This window comes from Symphalangus syndactylus, chromosome 1 (genome assembly GCF_028878055.3).
Source record: "Symphalangus syndactylus isolate Jambi chromosome 1, NHGRI_mSymSyn1-v2.1_pri, whole genome shotgun sequence".
Classification (NCBI taxonomy): Eukaryota; Metazoa; Chordata; class Mammalia; order Primates; family Hylobatidae; genus Symphalangus; species Symphalangus syndactylus.
The window spans coordinates 142,100,522-142,112,134 of record NC_072423.2 but is presented as its reverse complement, the minus strand read 5'-3'; positions in this window follow the sequence as shown (position 1 = coordinate 142,112,134).

The window sequence follows — 11,613 nt, the reverse complement described above, 5'->3', positions numbered from 1 at the left end:
TTCTCAAAAGAAGACATACACATGGTTAACAGTTATGTGAAAAAAAAAGCTCAACATCACTGATCATTAGATAAATGCAAATCAAAACCACTATGAGACACCATCTCACACCAGCCAGTGTGGCCATTATTAAAAAGTCAAACAATAACAGATGTTGGCAAGGTTGTGGAGAAAAAGGAATGCTTTACATTGTTGATAGGATTGTAAATTAGTTCAACCATTGTGGAAGACAGTGTGGCAAATCCTCAAAGACCTAAAGACAGAAATATTATTCAATCCAACAATCCCATTATTGGGTATATACCCAATGGAATATAAATCATTCTGTTATGAAGACACACACATGTGTATGTTCATTGCAGCACTATTAACAATACCAAAGACATGGAATCAACTTAAATGTCCACCAGTGATAGACTAGATAAAGAAAATATGATGCGTATACACCATGGAATACTATGCAGCCATAAAAAAGAACAAGATCGTGTCCTTTGCAGAAACATGGATGGAGCCAGAGGCAATTATCCTTAGCAAACTAACGCAGGAACAGGAAATCAAATACCACAATGTTCTCACTTATAAGTGGGACCTGAATGATGAGAGCACATGGACACATAGAAGGGAACAATACACACTGGGACCTATTAAAGGGAGAAGAGTAGGAGGAGGGATAGGATCAGAAAAAAGAACTAACGGATACTAGGCTTAATACCTGGGTGATTAAATAATCTATACAACAAACCAACATGCATGACACATGTTTACCTAGGTAACAAACCTGCACATCCTGCGCATGAAGTCCTGAACTTAAAATAAGTTTTTTTTTTTTTTAAAAGAATCACCGTATCATCAAATGCTCTATTTAAACTTAAATTGTTTGGGGTACTTGGTTCATTGATTTGTTTTCCCCCCTTTAGTCAGCCCAGTTTCTGTTAACACAGCGTATCTGACACCACTAACATTTGGAGTTTTGCCAGGCTTATTCTCAATGCATGTATTTGGCAAACTCATTCTTATTTATTCAGGATTGCAGTACTTAAGAAGGTTGTATTCACTAATTTCCTGCATAGCCTCAATTGAGTCTTGTCTGTAAAAGGATCATATGACAACGTTGTTGGATTCCAGGATAAAAACCCCGGCATGCATCTCTGTCCTTGAACGAACTGAGAAAGCTGGTCTCTTTCCGACGGTAGCCCTCAGAGGACTTCTGTGTATTCCCAGAGCCGGTGGCTTCCAGAGCCTCCAGAGGCCTCCAGTGCCGCCTGCTGGAAGAACATTTTATTTCATGCAACTTTACTAGGTTGAATGCCGTGAACCCGGGAAACTTGGAAATTCCCATAAAAAGGCAAAAGCTGTAAGCCACCCAATTCATGTTCCCTTAATGTCAGCAAATAGAGGCCCACCCTAGAGGGAGATTCTGCAAAAACGAGAGAGGGAGGAGAGGGCTGGAGAGAGGGAAATAGGAAGAAAGGAAAAATCAGTTGCTGCTCTTCAGCCAGGCAGTCGCCTGGTTAGGGGCCCTACAGAGTCTATCTCTCAGCCAATGCACAGCTGTGCAGCCTTATGGGATGCCTAGAAATAACAATATCAATGTCATATGGAAAACAGATGCCCCAAAACAACAAAAGCAAGATATTAGAACCCATGGACCTGATCCACAATGAATAAATATTACATTGTATGCCAACATCAGCTCTAAGCCAATCGAAACAGCTCTCAACTCAGTAAGTCTTGCATAAAATAACTACAAGGAAGTTATAGGATCGTAGGAACTACTCCAGCTAGAAGCAAACATGAAGGGCTCTGGCAAGTTTCGACAAGGAAGATAGAAAGACACTATTTCAGGAGGGTGGCCTGGTAACACAGCTACTTTATACCTAGGAACATTTTAATCTTGGGATAAATCAGAAACCATAAGTACCATACAAATGAAGACCCTGGGTATTTTAATCTGCAGTTTTTCAGTTCTCTGAACATAAGGAAAAGTTGGTATCAGTCCCCGTGTGGGGCTTGGGGTCACTAGGCCCCTTTGTCACCACCATTGCCACCCTCAGCAGTAATTTTTTGACAATGATAATTCTGTGTATAGGTACAGATATAGGAAGGTACAAACCTAGCTTTAAAAACTGCAAACGTGTGACTCTCTCATCCTACATCTCATGAAGTCACTCATTCTGTTTATTCTTCTCAATAGCAGAGATTTTCTAAGTACAACAACAATAACAAAATTGCTACAGGTAAGACTGATCATGCCATTGAGAATGGAGTGGCTTAGGGAACGGAAAATTGTAGCAGAAGTTTTCAAAACAAAGGACTTTTGGCTCTCAGTGGCACACCGGGAAAGTTTAAAGTCCTTCAATCGTCCTTTAAAGGTTCCTCAGGTGTGGACTGGACACAGTGCCTCACACCTGTAATCCTAGCACTTGGGGAAGCCGAGGTGGGCAGATAACATGAGGCCAGGAGTTCAAGACCAGCCTGGCCAACTTGGCGAAACCTCTTCTCTACTAAAAATACAAAAATTAGCTGGCCATGCTGGCACATGCCTGTAATCCCAGTTACTTGGGAGGCTGAGGCACAAGAATCATTTGAACCTGGGAGGCAGAGATTGCAGTGAGCTGAGATTGCACTACTACATTCCAGCCTGGGTGACAGAGTAAGAGTTAGTCTCGAAATAAGTAAGTAAGAAAGTAAGTAAATAAATAAATAAATTAATTAATTAAATAAAGGCTCCTCAGATGAAGTGTTATTTAGAAAAAGGGTCAGAGACTGAGATTCCTCTAAAGTTCTTGTTGTCTCTGTAATGTCCCCTGCCTCACAGACTAAGACATCTTTTTTGTTTAGAAGGAACTAGAATCTCCCTTGGGTTCTTCAGCATCATGCAACAACTTAGGACATTTAGTCATGTTGCGAGAGCAATTCCAGCCTTGAAAGAAAAGGCCAGGGCAGATGGCTGAAAACAACTTTAAAGGTTGAATCCATGTATAATTGTATTTATTTCCCTCCTCTGCCACTCTCAGCCTAATTGGTTCTAAAAGTTGGTATGGGGTAATATACAGAACATGAGCTTTGAAGTCAGGGAGACCTAAGTTCCAATCCCAGCTCTGCCGTGTGTCAGTTGAGCAGCATAGGCAGACTTACTTAACCTTTCTCACCTTAGCAACCTCCGCCTCCTGGGTTCAAGGGTTTCTCCTGCCTCAGCCTCCTGAGTAGCTAGGACTACAAGCACGTACCACCACGCATGGCTAATTTTTGTATTTTTAGTAGAGATGGGGTTTCACCATGTTAGCCAGGATGGTCTCGATCTCCTGACCTCATGATCCAGCCACTTTGGCCTCCGAAAGTGCTGGGATTACAGGCATGAGCCACTGCACCTGGCCCTTACTTAACCTTTCTGAACATTGGTTGCTTCGTATATAAAATGGGAATACAATGGGCCTATCTCATAAGCTCTTCCTAACAGGTTGTGGAAAGGAAATGAGAAAGTTTGTGATCCCCTTAGCCTGGTGCCAGCCTCCTCGGAGGAACCCAGAGAATGAGCGTGATCATGGTGCTGAAGATGAGATGTTCATGTGGGAAGAGGGAAGAACTTGGCAGTGCTCTTCTCCCACCTTCTAGTGTGGAAATGACCTAAATGTCCTAAAACCTGGCCTCTGCCCTCCATGGGTTAACCCGCCCCAGCCACTAGGAGGTGGAGGGAAAGACTGAGGCTCCAAAAGAAAAATGTTTGAAAGGCCCAGCATGATGATGAACGATGGGACCTCGCAATCTGCGCTGTACCACCTGCTTCCTCAGTGTCATTTCTGGCACGTCACACAATGCGTGGGACATGGTAGGCGCTGCATGAATATTTATTGAGTGGATCCTCTGGCCCCAGGCATGTGGATGAGCAGAGAGAGCCAGGCCCTGGGCAACTCTGTTGCTTCCTTTGTGTCTGGCCACTCGGGTGGCAGTAGCTTCTGTGCCCTGTCTGTGCCATGGCCCAGCCACTTACTAGCCGTGGGATCTCAGGCAGATTAATGACTTCCCTGAGGCTCAGGTTGCTAATCTGCAAAATGGGGATAACAATTTCACATAGCTGTTTATAGGATTAAAATGTAAGATATAAAAGGCACATCTTACAATACCTAGCACACAGTAAAAACTTAATGCCAGCTGTTTAAATTGCCATCTTAATTATCATAGTGTGATTACTAGAATTATTATTCTGGCTACATGCTGATTGTTATGTTATTCTAGAATCTGGCTTCTGGCCCCCGGGTCACCAATTTCAGGCCACTCTCAAGCATAGTAATCAATCTTGTTGAGGGCAGTGGCATCTCTCACTGTTCTGAGCTTCCTCCATTGCCAATTAGTGCTTTTGTGGGATTCCCAGAACAAAGCATATGGCCAAGTGGGGTGGCTCATACCTGTAATCCCCGCACTTTGAGAAGCCAAGGCGGGCAGATCACCTGAGGTCAGGAGTCCATAACCAGCCTGGCCAACATGGTAAAACCCCATCTCTACTAAAAATACAAAAATTAGCTGGGCATGTTGGCAGGCGCCTGTAATCCCAGCTACTTGGGAGGCTGAGGCAGGAGAATCGCTTGAACCCAGGATGTGGAGGTTGCAGTGAGCCGAGATCAGGCCATTGCACTCCAGCCTGGGGAACAAGAGCGAAACTCCATCTCAAAATCAATCAATCAATCAATCATATAAAGAGAATCCTGTGGTTAGAGGACGCCCTCTTCAGGCAGTGACCCTTCTCCTGCAACATCGTGTTTATTCAAGGTTGCTCCTTCCTGTTCGTCCATGTGTGGAATGTCTCTTGGACAGCCCGGGAGTTTGAGGGCTGAAATTGAACTGAAGCTACCATGTGTGCAGTCACGGGTGGCTGATAAGGGCCTGGGATTTTATTTTAATTTTTTTTGAGACAGAGTCTCCCTCTGTCGCCCAGGCTGGAGTGCAGTGACACGATCTCGGCTCACTGCAAGCTCCGCCTCCCAGGTTCACGCCATTCTCCTGCCTCAGCCTCCCGAGTAGCTGGGACTACAGTTGCCCGCCACCACGCCCGGCTAATTTTTGTATTTTAATACAGACGGGGTTTCACCATGTTAGCCAGGATGGTGTCGATCTCCTGACCTCGTGATCCACCTGCCTCGGCCTCCCAAAGTGCTGGGAATACAGGGGCTTGGATTTAAATACGCCTTCTGAAAAGAGGCTTCCACGTGTAGAAATTTTCTATCATGCCTAAAATTCAGCCCCCAGAGAGTCATTCCTTCTGCATCTGGAGAACATGGTCTTCCAGGGAGCATTATTACATGGCACTACTCCCAGAGAAACCACTCCTGAAGGTGCCATTACAATAGAAGCAGCATAAGAAGAGAAGTGAATGTGATTTGCACATTAATATCATTATCTTATGCCAGGCACAGTGCTGAGCCCTTTATGTGCATGATCTCATTATATTCCAACAGCTTTTGAGGTGAGCATGGCCAGCCCCATTTTTATACATAAGGAAACTGTGCTTCACGGAGATTAGGAAACATGAGCAAGGTCATGCAATTCGTAGATGGTGGACCGGGGCACAGTGCCCAAAACTGGGTGGGTGAAAACAACAGAAATTGTTTTTCTGACAGTTCTGGAGATTAGATGTCCCAAATCAAAGTGTCAGCAGGGGAAATCTACCTGGGAGAAACCTTCTGAACCCTGGAGGAGAGAATCCTTCCTTGCCTCTCCCTAGCTTCCCGTGGGGGCCACCAATCCTTGGTGCTCCTTGGCTTGCAGCTGCCTCGCTCCACTGTCTGTCTCTGCTGTCACATGGCCTTGTCTCTGTGTGCCTGTGTCTTCACCTGGCTTTCATCTACCTGTGGGTCTCTCTCCTCTTCCTTTAAGGACACCAGCCACATTGAATTAAGGACCCACTCTCCTCTGGAGTCAGCTCTTCCTAATGTAGGTAATTACATTTGCAATTATCTTCTTTCCAAATGAAGTCACACAGTAAGGTACTGGGGATTAGGACTTAAATATATCTTTTTGGGGAACCACAATTCAACCCATAACATTCAGTAAAATATGTCATGTGTCATGTGAACTAAAAGATGCTCTTACCAAGCAAAAATATGAAATCTTGCAGTTCATATTCTGTTTCACTCTTAAATTTTTAAAAAACCATATAAAAGCTCCAGGTGGCTACTTGAAGAATGACAAAATTGAAGAACACATTCTGTTTCTTTGTCCTTACAATTCCTGTGTTAGCTTTATTTTAAATATACTGTTTAAATTCAAATAAGTGTATTACTACCAAGGTTGTAGACACAAACTGTGCCTCAAGTGAGTTCAAATCACTCACAACTGTGATAAACTTGTTCTCTGAATGAAAGCACGTATTTGTGTTCCCAAGTATAATTAGTAGACTTGCCAGATGAAATACAAGACACCTGTTAAATTTAAATTTCAAGCAAACAACAAAGTTTCTTTTGGTATAAGTATGTCCGAAATAAACATGAGGCATATTTACACTAAAAATCATTTGCAGTTTACCTGGAATTCGAATTTAACTGGGCATGTCTTATCTTTATTGTTAAATCTGGCATCTCTAGCTGAGAGATCTTGGAATTAACTTTCATGTGGAATACAAGGCTTATTAGAGGTTAAGAAACAAAAATGTGCTAAGTTGAAGCTTTCACACATATCATTAAAATTCAATAGTAACCATGACAATTATTTGCAATGGCAACCTACAAAATAATTTTTCAGGTAAGAGTATTTTCTTACTGACGTGATTTAAAACTGCCAAACACAACAATAACAAAAGCAACCTAATTTTTAGTCGGTTTTATAATTGTTTTTACATTTTCAACAGATAATACAGCCTCTTACTGTTTGCATGGGAAGCTGGTGGTATCCACTGTCCCACCCTTAGTACATTACTGACTGTGAATATTAAACATCTAACATGAGCAGAACACAGTCTCGAAAGCCCTCTTTCACATCCATTATTCAATTTAATCCTTGTAGTGGCCCTTTGGATAGGCAGATGTGGTTTAAAAAGTATGTAAATGAGAAAGCTTGCGTGACTGACTTACCCAAAGCCATGCACTTCCCGCAAGGTAGATCAAGGGCCAGTGGCCCTGTCTGTTAACCTTTTGCCCCAAGTCCTTTTGTCCGGGACACCTTGGTTCTAGCGCTAGTTTCACCACAGACTAAACTGACTTGAGCGACTTTACTTATCTTGGCCTCACTTTCCTCATGTATAGAAAAAGACACGGTGGCGGGCGCCTGTAGCCCCAGCTACTCTGCAGGCTGAGGCAGGAGAATGGCGTGAACCCGGGAGGCGGAGCTTGCAGTGAGCCGAGATCGCGCCACTGCACCCTGGCCTGGGAGAAAGAGCAAGACTCTGTCTCAAAAAAAAAAAAAAAAAAAAAGAAAAAGAAAAAGAAAAAGACAGAGTTGAGCCAGGTGACTTTCAAGATGTCTTCCAGCTCTGAGATTCTACAGTTTAGATCTTGGGACCAGTTCAGACCCAGGCATTTAGCCTCTTACCATTGGCTGGGAGCAAGAGAGGAGAGCCGGGATACAGCACAGGGATGTGGGAGCGGTGTTGAAGCATCCCAAACTTTACCTCTGTCATCATTTGGCCGTGGAGCAGTGAAGTGCCGCTGTGCAAACAGCAAACAATACACACTGCACTCGCCCCTAAAACTAGAGAATGGTGCCAAAGAATCTTGCTGGGAACACCGCTCCCATTGGCTTACACTCACACACACATACATGCGTGTAAACAGTCATGCACGCACACGTACACACAAAGTCAAAGGACCGAGACTCTTCAGGTTCTATATGACAGCTTCATTAAGGACGCTTCAAAATTCCCACCATCAGCCAGTGGACAGGGGGTAAGCAGCCCCATTAATCTACTTCCAGGGTGGGTCTGATCTCATCGACACCCATGTGAATCCAGTGACTTTGTCTCTAGCACAGAGCTTTATTCATGCCTGGGTGCACTTGCTGTCTCTGCCACTCAGTTTTTGTGTTTTATTATTACCTTTGTGAATTTTTGAGATATTATGTGAGTGTGAATGCAGATGAGGCCTGGAGAGTGTGCTGGGCTGAGAGAAGACAGAAAAGCAGGTAAGGCAGAACACAAAAATCAAAGAGAAGAGAAAGGGTGCTGTGGCCTAAGGAATCCTCTTATTGCCTGCATCTAACATATATATGTATGTATGTATGTATAATACCTATAATTCATATATGTATATATCAAAATAATAACTGCAGCAGTAACAAATAAAACAATAGATATATTTAATTGCAGGACTGAATAGAGTAACATAGTTTTTTCCTTCCAAGTTAATTTACAGATTTAACACAATCCCAGAGCTGGAAAAGTCTCTATGAAGCAGACTATCTGCTACGTCAGGGGTGGCTTCATAAATCAGCGCAACACTTGGAAAGCAAGTTGGAAATATGTGTAAAGAATTAAAAAATATCAAAGCCCATTGGCCATAATTTACCTCTGGAAATCTGTCCTAAAGAAGTAATCCAAAATATTTAAAAAACCATATGTTCATAGATGCTCAGTACAGTATTTATAATAATGAAAAATTGGAAGGAATTTAAATGCTTACTAATGGAGAATGGTTATGGAAAAACATAAAAGGGATATTATGCAGATATTAAAATTACTGCACAGGAAATAATGTTAAGGAAAAAAGTGCAACCTAGTCTCTATTGTTATAACTGGCAAAAAGCTTAGAAGCAAATGTTTTTAAAAGTTGCCTTTTTGATTTGGATAGTAGGTAACTTCTTTCATTTCCAAATATTCTGTAATTTTCCTGTTATAATAAGAGAAAGGTAAAATGTAGACCAAAATTGAGTTAGTAAAGTGTATTTTATCCTTTATGACACAACTAACCACATCCCATATTTGGCCTGCTAAATATCACTACTCACCTGATAGCCTTTTTCCTTAATTGTGGACACAGTCCCTAAGAAGAAAAATATTAATCTTACAAACCAAAACAATTATACAATAAATATTTTATCTCAAAGCAGCCCCTGCAAAGAGCAGGCCAGGGTGCACAGTTTACTAGCAGTTAGTCAAGCTGCAGGGCCGCACTGGCCCTGGAGCAGGATCAGTTGAGGGCAGTGTCTATGAAGAGACCTGGCCCATGTAATGTGTTTGTTATCACAAGAGGACACGGTATAGGAAGAATCCAAGAAAGAACCATAAATGAGATAAAGGCTATTGTTTTTAATCTCCCTGTTTTAGTCTGTTCTCATGCTGCTAATAAAGACACACTAACTCAAGACTGGGTAATTTAAAAAGGAAAGAGGTTTACTTGACTCACAGTTCCACATGGCCGGAGAGGTCTCACAGTTGAGGCTGAAGGCAAAGGAGAAGCAAAGTCACATCTTATATGGCAGCAGGGAAGCGAGGGCATGTGCAGGGGAACTCTCTTTTATAAAACCATCAGCACTCACGAGACTTACTATCACCAGAGCAGCACAGGAAAAACCGTCCCCCATGATTCAATTACCTCCCACTGGGACACTGCCAGGACAGGTGGAAATTATAAGAGCTACAATTCAAGATGAGACTTGGGTGGGGAAACAGCCAAACCATATCACCCTTTCACTACAATTTCTCCATTAGGACATTGGTTTAATCTCCTACTGAACTCTGTGTATTTCTATAAGCCATCTCAAATTTATATTGGAACAAGATGATTATCTACACAAATAAAACAGTCAGATTAAAACAACATGAGAATCCACTCCACATGCAGCACTTTTGAAGGCATATGGGATGAGGGGCGAGTCGTTAGAATTCTCAGACATGGTGCCTCCCGCACAACAGCCAAGCATATAGTTGGGGAGATATGAGGGGAAATGGGGCCATGAGATATGAAAGTAAATCAAGAGATGAAGGAGGCCAGGCACGGTGGCTCATGACTGTAATCCCAGCACTTTGGGAGGCTGAGGCGGGTGTATCACCTGAGGTCAGGAGTTCCAGACCAGTCTGGCCAACATGGCAAAACCCCATCGCTACTAAAAATACAAAAATTATCTGAGCATGGTGGTGGGTGCATGTAATCCCAGCTACTTGGGAGGCTGAGGCAGGAGAATCAGTTGAACCCGGGAGGCGGCGGTTGCAGTGAGCAGAGATCACACCACTGCACTCCAGCCTGGGTGACAAAAGTAAAACTCCATCCCAAAAAGAAAAAAAAAAAAAAAAGAGATGAAGGGGAAAGAAAAGAGAAGGAACAGGGAACTGTAGGTCTGGGAGAGATATTAAAATATAAAAGACATCCCAAGGAAGACAGGCTGCCTCGTGGACCACAGAACACCTAAGACATAATAGCACCACTGTGAAATAAATTGAGTTTTGGTTTGGCTTCGTATTTCTGCTTTGTGGTTGAGGTACTGGGGAACCTCATTTGGATTCAAGTGCAAACACATCTTGTTCATTTTGATTTATCTGAGAAATTTCAATCAAGTATCTTAGCACAGCACAGTACTCAGGCTGTCATTCCTTTGAAAAAGACAGGTGATGTATGGCTGCAACCGACGCAGGGTCTTCTGCATGCTGGGCTTTGCGGCTGCCCCGGCAGCTACTAAGCTTATCAATCTTGGCCCTTGACTGGCACATTCAGCCTCTATTGTTAGAGGCTGCTGAATATGGCTTAGGTCCTGGTCAAAAGATTATGTGAAAGTTTAAACAGACACTGAAATTATTCTGTTTTTCATTGCTTGAATGATGAACTGAGCTATTATTCCTGAAGGGTATGGCCTGGGTTTTTATTACTATGCAGATGAGCTAAGGTTATTTCACTCTGCTGTCAAATTAAAAAGCTGTGCTTTCTTTTTTAACAGCTCACAGGATGCTGGGACAGGGACATCACTTCATTTTTTTGAAGCAAATTAAAGACCAAATGGGAATTTCTGCATCAATCAGCATCCATTGGGAATCAACTTGATGTGAGGCGTTATGCTAAACAAGGCAAGTTAAAGAGATATATACAGATGACATGAGCCCTGCTTCCAGGTTGCTGAGAAGGAGCACCTCACAGAGATCAAACAGAACATTTATGTATGAAAAAGAGTTCAATAATGGCATGAGGAGGCAATGTGAATAATTTCAGGTTGCAGAGTAGGAAAGTCATTAAAATATATTGATCGCAAGCCCTACCTGATCTGCCACCCAGCCCCCACCCTCAGCCCTGCCTTAGTCTCCTCCAGTTCTGCCTTCTCCTCCCTATGCTCCAGTCACTCTGGCCACGACCCTGTTCCTGGAGCATGTCAGGTGGGCTCACATCCAAGGACCTCTGTTCAGGCTCTCCCCTTTGTCTGAAAGCTCTTCCCCAGATGTCTATATGGCTTCTCCCTCACTTCCTGTAGGCTTTTATGCACATTTCACACTGAGAAAAGCCTTCCCTGGCCACCCTATCTGCACTTGCAACTCCCCTTCCAAGACCCACTCTCTGCTTTATTTTTGTCAGCACTTACTACTGTCTAACATAATGCATGATTTACTTGGCCATATTGTTTTTTATCGTGGTCCCTCTCTTAAATATAAGCTTCATGAAGGCAGGAAATTTTGTCTGCTTTTTTTGTTTTTTGTTTTGTTTTGTT